This window comes from Cyprinus carpio, chromosome A22 (assembly GCF_018340385.1).
Source record: "Cyprinus carpio isolate SPL01 chromosome A22, ASM1834038v1, whole genome shotgun sequence".
In the NCBI taxonomy this organism is placed as follows: Eukaryota; Metazoa; Chordata; class Actinopteri; order Cypriniformes; family Cyprinidae; genus Cyprinus; species Cyprinus carpio.
Genome location: NC_056593.1, coordinates 7,031,787 through 7,048,527, shown reverse-complemented (window position 1 = coordinate 7,048,527; position 16,741 = coordinate 7,031,787). Strand labels below are relative to the sequence as shown.

The 16,741-nt window shown below is 39.1% G+C and overlaps 1 pseudogene; it reads left to right on the top strand.

Moving 5' to 3' along the window:
* The first annotated feature begins 1,201 nt into the window (after nucleotides 1-1,201).
* Nucleotides 1,202-15,265, top strand: LOC122134963 (annotated as a pseudogene).
* Nucleotides 15,266-16,741: the final 1,476 nt, after the last annotated feature.

Sequence of the window (16,741 nt, the reverse complement as noted above, 5' to 3'; positions counted from 1 at the left end):
GGTAGTTGATTTTATCAAAAGTGTCCATTGTATAAAACCAGTAGAAATTTCCTGATTAAGTATCCGGTGAAGCAGTGAACTGAATAAAAATGGAACATAGCCTAAGCTGGTAATTATAACTGCCAATATTTGCAGCATAACTAGTGCTGACATTTTATGTGCAGTAGGTCCGAGTGAACAAGCATGCCTTCTGAGGTTCTAGACTACAGAAGTGTGGCATGTGGGTTTAAGACTGACAACTGACAGTAACTGGTGTAAACAAGAAAGCTCAATCCACAAGAATGCTCTAGGCATAAGGAATAAATACATTCCTTGAGTCTGCATCCCATGGGTTCGTCAAACTATGTTTAAGAGCAAGTGAAGAAACACTAGAAACATGTTTGCTATTGTAAATCCCATGAAATTGTATTTACTATGTTGAAATTCACTAATACAATTATTATTTATGCATGGGCAAGTGAATTATTTTTGCAGGCACTGTTTTCTTGGTAGCATAAAAATATAGTGTGAACATGCACAAAAACCATACGCGTGGTGTCTTTGTGTTTATCCAGTGGGATCCAGCTTTTCATTAAACAGGAAGTATATGTGGTGAATGTTACCCAAACTATTCAAACTGGTCTTGTATTTTTTCTAGAATGCTTGAAGGAAGAACTCTATGGTGAATTTTAAAAAGCAAGCATTGTAATGATTTAAAAAATACAACAATAGCATCACCTGCACTCCTTTATCAACTTGCTCCATTTTTAAAACTAAAGGTAACACATTTAAAGATAGATACAGTATATACAGAATCTGTGTATATGTTTTTGCTTCCTGTGCTTCAGGCCGCAGATGGAGCAAATAAGGTTTTGCCATTTGATGTGAGTGGAATCTGACCAGTGTTATTTTTGTTTGCATGCCATTTGTGCCTTCCGCCGTGTGCAGCATGCCTGCGGAGAAACATGGAGTGTGCGGCCCCCACCACGTGTCCTGCAAGAAGGGATACAGTGAGTCAAATTGTGAAAACAGGTACAAACACACCAATGTTTATAAATGTGGTAAACATGGTAATAGGTACAATCACATCTAACCACTCACTCATTTTTGAAATGCGTAATGTTAAATGACATCATTTTGGATTTCACAGTATCTGCAGTCCAGCTGCTGAACGGAGGGAAATGTGTGCGCCAGTATGTTGCTAACTGCCATGTAAGTTACCATGGAGAGAACTGGGAAAAGCGGTAAGAGCGGCTGAAATTTCATTGCATTCAGCACAAGTGTAAATAATGTGTAAAAAAGTGTGTTTTCCACTTTGTGTCACCCCGCCAAGATTACCCCGCGCATGTCATCTCACCGTTTGACAGAATGTCACGTGTACCCAACAAAATCACCGGTAAATACCAGCTTCGGAACAGCAAGAGCAAGCTCACTGCCAATACAAGTGACTCATCATTCGCCTGGCGCCATAAAATACGCAGCCCGCACTGTTGCGCCTCGCGCGCAGCAGCCAGGAACATTCGAACAAATGCACACAAAAATGGCCAAAGTCATAGCAACAAATCACCAATCGCTCGCGCCAGAAAGTATTGCTTACGCACATCGCCAGCATTTCCGCAAAAAATACACAAAAAATCGGTTACTGCGTCAGCCTGCGCTTGGATATGAGCTCATGTGCCAGTGTACAAAGGTGGCCTTTCTAAATATAAAATGTAGCAAAAAATTTTTTCAAATGAAACTTTCTGTCAATAGCTGTCTTCTTACAAACGTGTATAAATAAGCCACTGACTCCAATCTCAGGTTACAGTAAGAGAAGTTCATAACAAAGGTTGTGATAAACAAAGGTTATTGACACTTATATATATACAGCATAGCAGCTGGTTTTTATATATACATACATATATATATATATATATATATATTAAAAGAGTAGGTTATGAAGCTGCAGACGTAGTATTATGACAGTTGTTATTGATCATTTTAAAGAGTTAATAGAGTCAAGCTCACTACAGGGCTATAAACTAAAAAATGCCTGGCAAACTGTGAAAGCAAGAGCTGCTTGAAATTTCATTGCCATTCAGCACAAGTGTAATAATGTGTAAAAAGTGTGTTTTTCCACTTTTTTTTTTTTTTTTTTTTGTTTAGTTTTGTTTTGTTCTTTTCTCGCAGTTTGTAGACATTTTTAGTTTATAACCCTAAGTGAAATGGGCTTGACAAGTGCTGTTTCTGGGCGCTTTTAAAATGGTCAATAGCCTTTGTTTGTCATAGTAGCCTTGCATTTATGAAGCTGTAATTTTTTCTTTTAATATATATATATATATATATATATATATATATATATATATATATATATATATATATATATATATATAAATTGTCAATAACCTTTGTTTACATCACAGCCTCTTTTGCTTATAGAACTATGATTTGCTACCTTTATTACAAGTTGAGTCAGGTGGTATTTACATCATTATTAGGAGACAACATTGTTCTAGAGAGAGTTTCCATTTGAGAAAAAAAAGTTTAGACATACACATTTTATATTTAGGAAAATTTTATACCTTTGTAGGTTCATTTATGAACTCATATTCAAATAGCATACAGATGGCCTGGAAGTATTGATTTTGGTAATATTTTGCAAATCCTGTGATATTTAAACTTTTGCCATAAAAAAAGACAAGAGCCAAAATACTCTGTACAGACTTGATGAGTTATAAGCATTAGTGGTTTGCTTTTGTTACATATGACTGTATTTTGTGTGCATTTGGTCGAATGAATATTCCCCGCAGCTCTCTGCAGTTTGCTTTGCCTGCACCTGGAGGCACTCTGTGTGGGTCGAGACACCTGCTCATGTCCTTATGGCTTCATAGGGAGGCCCAGATGTGAAACCAGTGAGTCCTAATAACTCATATTAGCTTAGATTTCATGTGCATGTGGATAAACATAAGCTTCTGCACCCTAGTGGTCAAAAGCTGTTATTGCATGTGTTTTGGTTCATTTACACACAGTGGTATGCAACCGTCACTGTCAAAACGGTGGGAAGTGTGCATCACCGGGATGAGTCTTGAATGTCTGGCAGGGGTGGACGGGACCATCGTGTGAGACAGGTGAGAGTGTGTGTGGTTGGCTCCCAGTGGGACCAATCTCTTCTCACTAAATCCATCATATGTGTGTGTGCTGCTTCCTGGTGGCATTTAGCTGATGTAGGCTAGAACCTCTATCTGTTAATTTTTCATTCCATTCTGGCGCTCAGAAAACACCAGCTATTATTTCAGCCTGATGATAACTACTTCTCATCCACCTGTGAGGATCAATTACTATCAGTTGAGTTGAGAGAGACTCACAGTAACAAATGTAGTTTTATTCACATAAAACATACTCCCCAAAAAAAAAAAAAAAAAAAAAAAAAAATGATATATATAGATATATATATAATATATATATATATATATATATATATATAAATTGTGTCAACTCGGCTTCTCCTAACAAAGCATAAGGTTGATGCAATAAGATGTGCTATAGGTAAGGGTGTTTTAGGAAAGTAGAGAATGAGAGAGGATAACTTTGTTTTGCACTCCAAAAAAATATTTAGGGTTAAATTTAAAATTGCATACAAATATTCCATTCTGTTTTGGAGTACATGTTTTAACATAAACAAAATAATTATGAGGCAGACATGCATGAATGAAACGGTAAGATGTATGTAATAGTTCACAGCAAAGTGGCCAGTGTTTTTATAAGCATTGCTCAGTGTTCATGTTTTCCACACTACAATTTTGCCGTGGCTAAAAGTATACTTTTATTACATTACATTACAATAACATCATATAATAGTGTTCGTTTTTTGTTGGGTTTTTTTTTTTTTGCACTGAAAAGAATACTTTTTATAACACTTAAGGGAATAAATAAAGGAATTAAAAATAACACCAGGGGTTGTGAAATACCCCCATGGTGTGCAAACCTGAACAGCAACAGCAAGTGTGTAACACTTTACACTTCGCAGTGTAATTTTTCTACACTGTAAGGTGCTATTAACACTGTAAATTCAACACTACGTATACTGGGACCATATATAATCTTTAGTAGTGTAAAATTAACACTTTAGAAGTTAGAGAATTGACACTGTGTTTTTTACTGTGTAGCATTGATGCAGTGTTGGAACTAAGGGGACATAATTATGTGATGATTGACAGTGTACGATGAACACCTGTTCTTAAAGTTTAGGTTTTTCATCTATTATTTCTATTTTACTTTATTTCAATCTCACTTAACAAAAAAAATAAAAAATAAATAAAATGTAAGTTTTATTTAACAACACTTGATGTACAGGTATTTGTTAAAGGTTATATTTGTTTAATATCACATAATACGTTCTAGCCATAGCTGGCTGATATATAACTCATTGTGGCACAGCATGTTCAATTTCAATTATGAATTCAAAAGGTTTTTAAAAGAGCTGACAGTGGGCAATAACTTGCTTGATCTTTGATCACTCATTAGTAGGCCAGTTTTATCTATCTAAAGAGTAAATCATTATTTTTAATAGCGCTGAGCTGTGATTTGAACCTCAAGATGACCCCAACAAAGAACATACGTTTCATTCACCTATATTTAATTTGTGTATCTGTCTACAGCTTGTGGACCCCAGTGGTCTCACGGTGGGAACCTGCGTTCGATCGAACTCCTGACACCTGCCAGCCTGTTTTCTAACGGGAACTCGGTGTCAAAAACGGTATAAACAGCCTTTCTTTTTGAATCAAATTTTCATGATGCATGGCCTTCGTTTTTGAGGGAGATTGACAGAAGCTGGATATCAATTTCTTAAGAGGCGTGGGAGTTGAAGCATAACTACTGCACTGTACAAATGATAAAATGGAACCAGCCCTTAAAAACCAATTGGATTCTATGGAAGTCTCGCGCTCATGTTCGTAGCCCCAGATTCAGGGCGTTTGATGTGTACATATCGACGTCCTCCGTAGCAGCTTCACTGTGGTGAGGAATGATTCACATAATGGCTTGAAACACGCCGCTTGGTAAAAGATGTTTTCAATGATTGAGGAATGAGCTCTAATGTCTGGGTGGCTTCAAGTTTTGTGAAATGTCAAGGAGTCTTTTTAGAGTGGTGTTTTCCCAGTCATGTCAGATTTGCTGTCGGTTTTTTTTCACCTTACGGCTGTTTGATGTGGTCCGTCATCAGTTCAGAGAAACACTGGTGTGATTTTCATTCATCAACTGCTGGTCATTTTATGTACTTCTCTTTCTTTCAGCCGTGTGCAGATCCACCCTGCAAAGAATGGAGGCCACTGTATTACGAAACACAAAACATCTTGTAGTTGCATGTGTGGAGGGCGGATCATTCGGGCCGCGCTTGTGAGAAAAGTAAGTGTTGTCACTTCTGACATGTTTCTGGAGGACTTCTATCCAACCTGAGCTGATAGGAACAAATTTTGTGGATGAGCTCCAGTTTTAGTATAGATTTTTTCCAGTATAGTATTGTATCTCTCTGGCCCAATTTGCGGACACATGGAAGGAATAAGCATAGAGTTGTTTGTTGTGGTTCGAAATGACAGAAAATGGTGCTCTGGGAGCCAAAGATCAGAGATTAGTTGATGAGTTAGATATGGCATGTCTCGGATCGAGGAGGAAGAAAGATGAATCGGAGCAAAGATAGTGAGTTAATTTCTAGTTGTGAGAATTATGAGACAGGTGGGATCAGGGACTGGATGAATTCATTTGGATGGCAAATCTCGTTATATAGAATATACTCCAATTAAACATGACAGTTGGATGAATGTAATGTCTTTATGTTTAGGTCAAGTTCAAGTGTAAAATTTCCAAACACATTAAATTTTAAATAAATACAAGTTCATCATGTATGAACAATAAAAATTTTTTTAAAAAGTATTGTTTTGAATAATATCAATAATGTCATTTATTATATTAATGAGAAATACCAGTTAAAAATTATAATTTAGGAGTATAAAACAGTCAATAAAATGCAAGTATTTATAATAATACTAATAATAATTAGAATAATGTAATTTATGTATTAAGAAAGAACATTTTTAACTTAAAAAATCATTAACTTATGAATAATAAAAACATTTATTTAAAATTACTGTCTCTTTTTACCCTACTTGGTACAAGTAAATCCACCTTACCTTTCCATTCCTTCCCCCTCAAAAAAAAAAACAGCGGGGCGGGTGGGTGTTTTGAGGGGGGGGGGGTGGGCCCCCGGGTTTGTGTATGAATGGAGGACGATGCGTTGGACAGATGTGTGGTGACTGTGCATCCAGGCTGGAGGGGAACGAGATGTGATTAAACGTGTGGAGTACCGAACCTCATCATGACAAAAGACCTCGAAAAGTTAGGACCTCATGTTAGCATTCTGAGAGAAGTTGTCTTTAACACATAAATCTCACGGTTATATTCATGTAATCACACAGAAACTTTAACAATTCTTACTTGTATATATATAAAACACACTTTTGATAATGTGTTCCAAGTGGTTTGAAGCCTTGTTTGTCTGTTTGATGTAGTTCTCTCTCTGTGTTTCTGTTCCCTCCAGCTGGTGTGTCTGCAGAAGTGTTTTAAACGGCCGGTGAATTGTGGGACCGGAACACCGGCCACTGCCGTTCCCGGTGGAAGGGAACTCTCTGCACAAATCCGTAAGTGATCTGAGTAACAGAAAATGCAATTCCTTTTCACCACAGTCACCGCGGTGAGCCTCCAAAGACATGCACTTTTCACCGCTCGGCTTCATCATTCTCAGTATAAAGAATCTAAATTGCATCTCCTCTGTTCGCGCGCTCTGCGGTTGTTGGCGATAGTTTTGGTGATATTACCAGCACTAGATTGTCTTGTGTTTGGCAGGGGAGCACGAATTCATGGTTACTGCTGAGAAAGTAACACGTGTATGCTGGATGTTCTCACGAGGGGAGTGGATCGGCGATCAGTTTAAATGCCTTTGCCTTGAAGCTGACCGGTGTAGGAATGGTTTCATTCAAAAAATTAAACTTTTAGATCTAATGGTGACATATTTCAATTGAGATTTGAGGAGCTACAAATGGAGTTTTAAACTTGGCTGGATTTTGGGTCTTTTCATCACATCAGACAGTTTCTAATTATGGCAGATGGGTTGTTGTGGGACCAATTTATGATTACCATTATGATTTTTTTTTGTCGTGTTTGGAGCGTTGGCTAGGCATTTGCGAATCCCAATTCACTTTCAAACAGAAAAGAACAACCAGGACATTCTTCAAAATTTCTTATTTTAATCTTTAATACTATTTTATAAGTATTTATTACCATCAAACCACCCACAATTGGACCAGGACACATGTAAAATCAATTTTTTATTTTTTTTTTTTCAGTAATCAATTGTTTTAATTTCTGCCATGACATTTGCATATCCTTATGCATATCATGGTTGATATGTGTAATATTTGTCTAAATCTATATCTAAAATATATAACCTGACAATAATTGTTTCAGCGACAAGCAACTCTGTACGAAACAGAGGTGTTTGTATGGCAGCCTGATGTGTTCCGCGACCCAATGTGTGTGCTTGCAGGAAGTGGCTATGTGGGAACTCTTCTGCCTATAAGAAGGTAAAAGAGAAATAAAATAAATTTTTTTTTTCGTTAGACAAAGTTTGAATATAGTATATATATAGTATTGACTGTTTTTTTTTTTTCTTTTTGTTTACAGCTTCCTGACAGACAGGATTGAGGAAATGACATCAGGTGTTTATTGTTGCACTTGAGAGGACAACTGGCCCATATGTCATACCGACAGGGTTACACTATCTGTAAATATCATATTCTGAAGATATTGAGATTTATGTATAAGGTTATAATCTACTACTGTTTTTTCAGGCTTTTCAAACGTTACTGTATTTGTGGAAAATGATTCCGAACAAAATAAAAGGAGGTATTTTACACTTTTTGTTTCTTTTGACTTAATTCTAACATCCACTCACATTTTCTCCAGAAGATCTAAATATTTTTGTAATTCCTTTTTAGGGATGAACGGTAGTGGCATAAATCATACACTTCACCTCTAAATGACCTTTGATTCCTTAGGTCAGATTTTATTTGTAAACTCACTGTAGTTTTAAAAGTCAAGTTTGACAGAAAAAGACCGGACGTTTTCTTGGTTATCAAGCCCAAAGGCACAGACACACTTAGCATCCTTTGCCATTCTTACCTCCAACGACGTGGCCTGGAAACCGGCTGCACTCTAATTCTCCTGAGGACGGTCCCCTTTAATGTGACTGGAATGTTAAAAAAACACGTAAACATGCTGTTTGTGTCCACGCCTGGCGGCCGCGTGCAGAGGGCTGCATTTTTACGGCAGATCGCTTGGGGTAAATATAAGAACAGAGCATCTCGGTGACAAACCCACAAACAAGCATCTGAACTAATTACACCTGCCATTGATGGCGGCCATTAATGGATGTCAGCCACAGATAGGTTATCTCATGCATAAACTAATAATCCAGCTGTTCGAATACGATTACCTGAGGTGCGTGAACAATAAAGAGGAAAAGGACAGGTAAACATTTAACCAGCCTCGCAGAGGACAATAAACTGTTCCTCACTAGTTTGAAAAGGGTTATGAGTGAGGCCGATTAGTGTTTGATTTATTGATTATGAATAATTATGAATTTACACACCACATTTTCAGAAGTCGTGGAGTTTTTTTTTTTTTTTCTTTTAAGGATGTTTATTCAGCAAGGACACAGTCAATTGCTTCATAAAGTCTTCTACGCATTGGGGCTATGCAAGCCAAACATTAAAATCGTAATGAAAAAAAAGTATCACTGTTTCCACTGTTGCTGCTCTGGGCCTTCTGTCCCCTAAAAAACTGGTCTTGGAGTCAATACCTGTGTGTGTGCACCACTTGGATGGGGTAAATGGATGGAGAGTCACAGAGGTCCAAGTTTAGATCAAAAATCATACTTCGGCCACCACCGTCACTTCACTTCAATACCAGCAGCACCATAACATAACGGGTTTTTGTACAGGCTAAAATAAACTGGAAGACAAAAATGGACACCGGAAGCTTCGCACATTCACCACAAAACGGCCCGCCTCCACCCCGGCGTACATGGCTTACGTTTAAAATCACATTTCACCTTTAAATTACAGGTGGATTAGGAGGGAGTAAACGTCACTGATGAAAGAATGATAAGGAACAGCCTCTTTAAAGTCTGCCTGGTCATCATGCAGGGGCTTTCGAACTTTTCCGAAGTAGTACCGCGGACAGTCCATACGGGATTTTCAGATTCAGGTAACTCTCAATTAAAGACATCAAGGAATTCTGGCCGCTGTAAGATCATTCAAACAAGTTCACAACTAAGCGCCTTACTAATGTTCGTGTGTTGGCCTGAGCAGAGAAGCTGTGTGTGTTGTGGTTTATTCCACGGAGAGGGCGTAGCGTTCATTGTCTAGGTATCTCCCACTAAGATGGTATGACAAAGCAATTCATCATCTCACTTGTCTAGGCGCAGGTTGTGTAGAATGTAGGCCACACAGGGGGTGTGTGTGTGACTTCCAACAAGAGTGTGAAGAATAGGAACACAGAGGATATATGGGGGGGAAAAATAAGAACGGAAAACCTTGGATTTTAATGTCAATACTTAGGACTTTCTTCGAGGCCAGGTCGATTAGCTGCACAAACAGCCCCGGCAGTAAAATATCATTTTAAGCGGAGAATGAGTCTCATATATGCAGTGGCCGCTCATTTGTCATCATTCTACTCACCTTCATGGATGTTCCAAACATCTGTGGTTTCTTTCTTTTTTTTTTTTTTTTTTACACAGAAGATGATATTGTATGAAGAATGTGTAGTAACTCTATAGTTGCTGGTAAGGCTATTGACCTCAATAGCGTTTTTATCCCATACTAAGTCAGTGGCTAACAGAAATACCAAGAATACCAACATTCTTCAAAATATCATTCTTTTGTGTTCAGCAGAAAGAAACTCGTACAGGTTTGGAAAAACTTTGGGGAGTGAGTAAAATGATGGGACAGAATTTCATTTTAGGGTTGAAACTATCCCTTTAATGGTCCTAGTAACAGGTATCCTCGTAATTCAGCGGTATAGCACACGAGATCTCTATTCGTTGTTTTTGTCATGTCAGGTTGATAGTGGCGGCTCACCAATTCTCACGTGAGCTGAATAAACTTTTTATGAAGTCTTGACACTCATAAATGAAAGCTATATAGTTAGTTTATTATTTTGGTTGTTGATGTTGTTGTGTTTTTTCCAGTTAATATTCAACAGATTGCTCACAGTCGGTCCTTTTAGATCTTGGAAATGTCTCATAATGTGACCCTTGAGAAAGGAATTTATAGCTATAAAGTCTTCCATTTTTTAAATATTCCTCTGGGTGTGCATCGAATTTGTGATTGACTAATCAGTCATGTGCATGAATCAATGCACATAATTAAAATTTCAGTGCAGAAATATGCTTCGTTTTAAGTAACTGTGTTTCTCTGGTTTATTCCCTTATGTAAAATAAAATAAAAAATGAATAGTCTAGTTAATGTACTAGATATTTGTATTGTATATGCATTTATTAAATATTGAACACTAGTCTTTTTATGATACTGCAGCAGCTTCAGCCATTTAATAGAAATATGACATGAGAGGCTGTACATTACAGTCATGTAACAAGAGTCAAAGGGGTTAGTTTTTTAAGCTTCACTTTGTAATCATAACGCACTACCTCTCATTATTGCTTTTTATGTCTCAATGTCTCTTTAAAACATATGGGGGGTGGGGGGTGATGACCGCTTTCCAACATCTTTTGTCAAGCTGTGATTCTCACTCCATGTGTTATAATTAAACCTGTCGGGGATTGGTCCAGTAAATGCTAGATACTCGCTCTAATCACATTTTGTCTGTCTAGAGGTCATATTGAAAGATGGTGAGCTTAATTTTTGATCTATTATTTGAAACTTTACATGAGTCATGAGGTCAGATTTTACTGATCAGCAACGCATTGTTTTCTATAGCAGTTAGCCGATTATATTCAACAAGCAGTTAGGCTGCAGAGGAAACTGAAATTGCTTCTTAATGTCCACTGTAATGCTAGTCAGAGATCCGATTGAGAGGGTGTTCATGTAGCTGCAAAATGTCATGTGGACCAAATCTGCTAAAACTAAAATGCTGTAGTCATAAGCACCACCACAGAGCAGATTAGAGAAGAAAAGGAAAAGAAGAGAGAAGAGCAGTTTTCTGGCTATAGCTCAAATCTCTCAAGCATGATGACTCAGAGAAAACATTTCTATCCCAGAAACCCATCACCTCAGACCTTTCCCCTTTTCTCACCTTGAGTTTTGAGTAGCAAGAAGGTACATGGTGGAATGTGGTCCAAAACTGCGAGTATTTAATTTACTTTTTTTCCCTTGTCGAGATCTTCTCTTGGGAACTCTTTTCTTTGAGAGGTTTTCTGTAGCCTTTGGGCTGTCTGTCCCTGGGCTCCAAGTTAGTTGCCCCTTTAATGGTCCAGCAAGGGCACTACAGAGGAGACCCTCATAAGGTTCTCCAGCCGAGCAGGAGAAATGAAAAGCATGAAGTGTGTGCTCTCTCTCTGGACTGGACTGTCATACGTTTTTGTTTTGCTTTTTTCCTTATTATATGGTCGTTCCTACTCGGTCTCTTCCATTTCCAGTTCCTTTTGTTCAGTTTAATGGGTTGTTTTCTTGTTTATGCAGTTGCTTTTTGATCTTTATACCTTTTAGAGTGACACGAACAAAATTAAAACAACATCACAGAATTGATTTAAATCCTTCGGTTTAATACTTTCATTGTTACACGGGGGAAGTAAAAAATAGAAAAGTAGGTGTTATACTTTTACTTGGATTATTTTAAATGTACTGCATAGCAAGATTGCTAGATGGTCCTTGTGGCTTTTGTGCAGCAGACTATGCAGCATCTCCATGGACATGATTTGCAATTGCCCTTAGCCACTTAGGGATTATGGTTTTATGGCATGGTTTCAAAATAGATTAGTCAATTTTAAAGTGTGCAAATGTGTGTGGTCGAAGGGGTGATAGGGTGTCCTTTGTAGGCGCGACCTGTATTTAAAGCGACCAATCCAAAACCCAAGAGTGAAAACGTGCCAGAGGGGACTGTAAAGGTTTTTTCGTTGAACGGGGGCTTTGTAAGCGTTCTTAATTTGGGAATCTAACTTCATACTCTTTCCAACAGTGTTTTTTAAAACAGGTGCTTAAAAGGTGTGCACAGAGCTTTATAATCTTGCTCCACAGAGAAAATTAGGCCTTTAAAATGCTAATTGGTGGCACTCAACTTCGTTCAACTGGTGGAACCTGGATTGTAAACTGTCATATTGTCTATGTAAACTTGGAGCTGCTGGAAAAACCGTTCAATGAAAATAATGATGTGTGTGGTGGGGGTGGGGGTGGTGTGGGGGGGGACTGTGTTTCAGGGTGTTGCTCCGCTTGCTTTCACAAAGGCGAGCATTCCACTGGGGGGGAAACCATCGCTATAAAGCCAATGCCTGACTTCTGCAACTTACCAGGAGCTTTCACCTGCAAACTCTTGGAAGATTATAATGGCGTATCTGTGTTTTGCATTCCCAGCAGGCACCCTTAAAGATTAGAGGCGATGCTGTCAGGATAAACAGCTAAAACCTGTTGGAGCGTATGTTTTGGGCCACCAGCAGCTAATTGTGGATGCAGCACATGGTGTTAACATCCATAAGGCATGAACTTCGGGGAATGCCAGATTATAGTAATTTAGGTCTTCAGGAAGAGCTAAAGGGTTAGACAAATTAGTGAAGAGCTGTCATGTGAATTTTTAAGAATAATTGATTCGGGACAAACCTACCAAATGGCTGAAAGGAAGGTCAGGGAAGCAAAGTTAGGTTTTAAATGAAGAACTGACATTGTTGCCCACATGATTGATTGTTCATAAAACAATTTCACACTGGAATGTCTAATATGGTAACGGGGCATTGAAACCTATTTTTGTTTTCATGCTCTAATTAGTTCACTTATATTTCTTGTCAATTCTTAGACGTATGCTTCTTGCCTTAAAAAGGCTGGAGCAAACAATCTCCAGTGGTGTGCTACTGACATCTAGTGGTACAATACTGAAAAATATCATGGAGTAAGTAAATCAGAATCTGACTAAAGATAAAACTCAAAGCAATTTTTCTTTTTTTTCACAAAACAGAGTGTAACTAAATTTAATAAATAAACCAACAAGTTCAAAACCACTGCCTAAACTACCATGCAAAAACAAAGCAGCAATGTAATACTGGTATGGTGAACACTAACTGATAACTAACTGATTTTTTTTTACTGCCTTTAAAGATGGACCACAGTACGTGAATGTGAAAAACAGGAACACACCTGGGCTGTTCAGCCAGGACAGGGCATTAGATGAGAAATCATGTGGGACTTACACGAGAGCACTCTTATACAGTGCTACTATTGTGAGCTAAATGCCTAACATCAACTTAAGTTACTGGAGAAAACACTTTCACTGGTTTGAAAATCACTTACATGGTTCTTGTGGTGTGTTGGTGTGGATGTTAAAACCTCCGGCAAAGTAGTAGGCTTTTTCTTTTAAAAAAACCTCAGAACACAAAATGATCGCTGTTGCTACCTTAATAGTAATTGATTTTGACACCTTGATTTGAGTAAAACCTTTTCCAAGAAACTCTTTCACAGTTATTATCATGCTAGCATGTCAAACAGGTGTTCTGAATTACATTTCTGTCAGATTTGAAAACACTGCCCCCTGTGTGCAGTAAACTCCCTGGAGTGACCCACAGCCCATGTGATTCGAATTTTACAGGCAATGACAACAGTCTCTGTAAAATTTTCTGAGCTAAATTTAGCACTGGGTCAAACAGAACAAGGTTGCTTAGATATTGCATACAAATTATATAACATACAAAGAAATGTACAAGTCATAGAGAACATGAAATGTTGAGCAAACAATATCAGGGGCGAGAGGTGAATGAACCAAAGACAGACAGAGGTTTGGGTCTTCTCCGAGAAGGTAGATCAGCAATTCACCATTCTCGCTTCCTGTTGACCTGCACAAGATCACCCAGATATTTTTAGGCCAGAAGGTTGAAAAGAAAAAAAAACAACACCAAAATCCCTATACGTGTGTTGGTGCGTGCACTTATTTATATATCTTCAAACGTCCTCCTTCTTTGGGGCATGACAGGTGGCCCCCCCAGCTTCCCACCTGTCCATCCTTTTCCACAGCCACATGGTGGCGGACAAATCCAGAAAGGGAACAGTCATTCAAGAAATGGCATGCTGAAGTGCCTCGGGGCCACGGAAGATCTCTGGATACCGGATTCAGACGCAGCTGCCCCCCGGCTGCTATTTTAACTCCGCTTAAAGCACCATAGGGCAGCCAGCATCTACGCCATGGGACTACCGATAACACCAGTCTGTCTCTGCACGCCATGAAGTCTACCACAGGGGAGCACGAGCATGCCGCACACACGATACCCCCAGAGCTTGCCCTCCGACCCTGATGAGCCTTCGACAGTGGCAGCGAAAGCTCAGAAAAAATCCACCGGAGCTGGGAGCCCCATGCAGGGCCACAGGGAGGCGGGGAGACGCAGAGGGGGTCCGTAGACTTGCAGGGGTGAGCAAACAACGTCAGGCAGCTAACGCTCGGGAGCGAGACCCGCACACACAGCGTCAACACTGCCTTCACGGCTCTGCGTACCCTTATCCCCACGGAGCCGGCCGACAGGAAGTTGTCAAAAATGCGAGACCCCTGCGATTGGCATCAAGCTACATTTCACACTTGGCCAATGTCACTTCTGCTAGGGGAGGACGTTGCAGGATGGTCAACCGCGGGGTCTGAAAAATATCACAGCATCTTACAAAGCACCACCAAACTCAAAACTCCACCAATCCGACCCATCTGTACCTTTCTGCTTGAGTAACCCAAGGAAAATTCGTTGTGAGATGTCCTTGAAGGTGGGTGAACTAATCAACTGCCACCTGTGATTCTGGTTGTAAGGTTGGATTTCCAGAAATTGTGTCATATTTGGTCATGTATTTGCATGCCAAAAATTTATATTACTTGCCAGAAGTACCATGCAGCTACCTGAATTGTTCTCTTAAAGTGTTCAGCTGCACCAATGCATTGTATGTATTTTTGCATAGAACTTGTAAAACTGATTTGTTGTGCGGGGTGTGAATTCTAACACCTTTCAATTATCATGTCCCTTCTGCAGCTTAGAGACGGGGAAAAGCACACAACTGCGTGACAGGCAGAAGTTCTCCAATTACCATGACCGCTGCTACAACATACGTAGGGCTCATTCAACTTCTGAATGTTTACATGTAAAGACGATAATTGCCTTGCACAGAGACTAAAACATTTCTTTTTCAAATCTCTGAGGACAGACAAAACAGGCAACATAGAGAAAGAGACGAATCTGCACTTTTTCTGCATGTGTGTCCACCTTATAACGTGTTTGGTTAATGTAAAGCCGAAGAATATGTGTAAAGTTGCAACTGGTGGTAGGCTATTTCAGTATCAGATATATCTAAGCTACACCATCAGCTCACCATAAAAAAACAGTCTTGTGTCTGCCTCTTGCACGTCACATGATGGTAACTGAAACCTTGCGGTTTGCAGTGGTCGCTGTCAGTACAACGGTGGGCAAAAACCTATCATCACCCTCCCTCTTTCGTTTCCACATCTAAGCCAGGACCACGAGTCCCAACATGGCTCTCAGGAGAACGGTAAACAAGATTCGTAACCTGTCAGCATGATCATTTGGTGTTTGGGCAAAAGCATGCTAAATATTTATTAGAAAGTTTTAAGTGGCACATGTACTGAATGTTTTAGGTGGAAGTATTTCATAATGAAGGCATAAACTTTCAGTGTTTGGTCAAGGTACATGATCCCTAACACGAGCCCTGGGTTATGACCCTGACCTCAATTATTAAGGTATCCTTGTCTCGACAATGCAGAACCCTAGTAATCTTTTTAGTCTTTCTTTGAGTCGCCAGGCTTTGGTGACTGAGATAATGTTGTGTAGACTGTTTAGTAGTGATCACCAGTGAGCAGGCTCAGCCTGCTAAGAAGGTACATCGACTGAGGGCCACACCCATAACTAAACAAATGGCATGCTTTGTGCTCTCTAAATCATAAAATGCCACAACTTTCAGTTTTATATATTTCTCTGAAATTGCATTAAGGAAGGCCATTTAAGCATAAGTTCAACTCATGCAGCGCCTATGACAAGGGCAAGACAGAAGCTTGCTGCATTGCATGCATTTCAAGACTTGTTGTCGTCGATGTTAGAGTGCAGACTTAATGCGTTAATTATGCAATCATATTCAACTCTACAGCATGGCAATTTTATCTCCTATATCATATTGACATACTATATATACTATATAGATTCGCAATATGACGGGGTTTTTTTCGTTCGTTTTTTTGTCCACTTGATTTGCACCAAATGAAATATGTAACGAGACCGTGGCCTTCTGAAAAATAGGTAGCTGGAAGTTTCATCTGGGAATTTCATCACTGCCTTATTGCTAATTGCGGCTCTCTTGCATTTTAAAGTGCGCATGACTTAATAAGGCCAATTTGATTTCAGAAAGTGTTTCCAGAATGTGTCCCAAAAGTTGGCACGTTTTAAGTTGACAAAGGTCTGGGGAAAGATCAGCGAGCTTCTGTCTTGTAGCGTGCGCTAAGCTTAAGTACACCACTGAAACATCAACTGCTG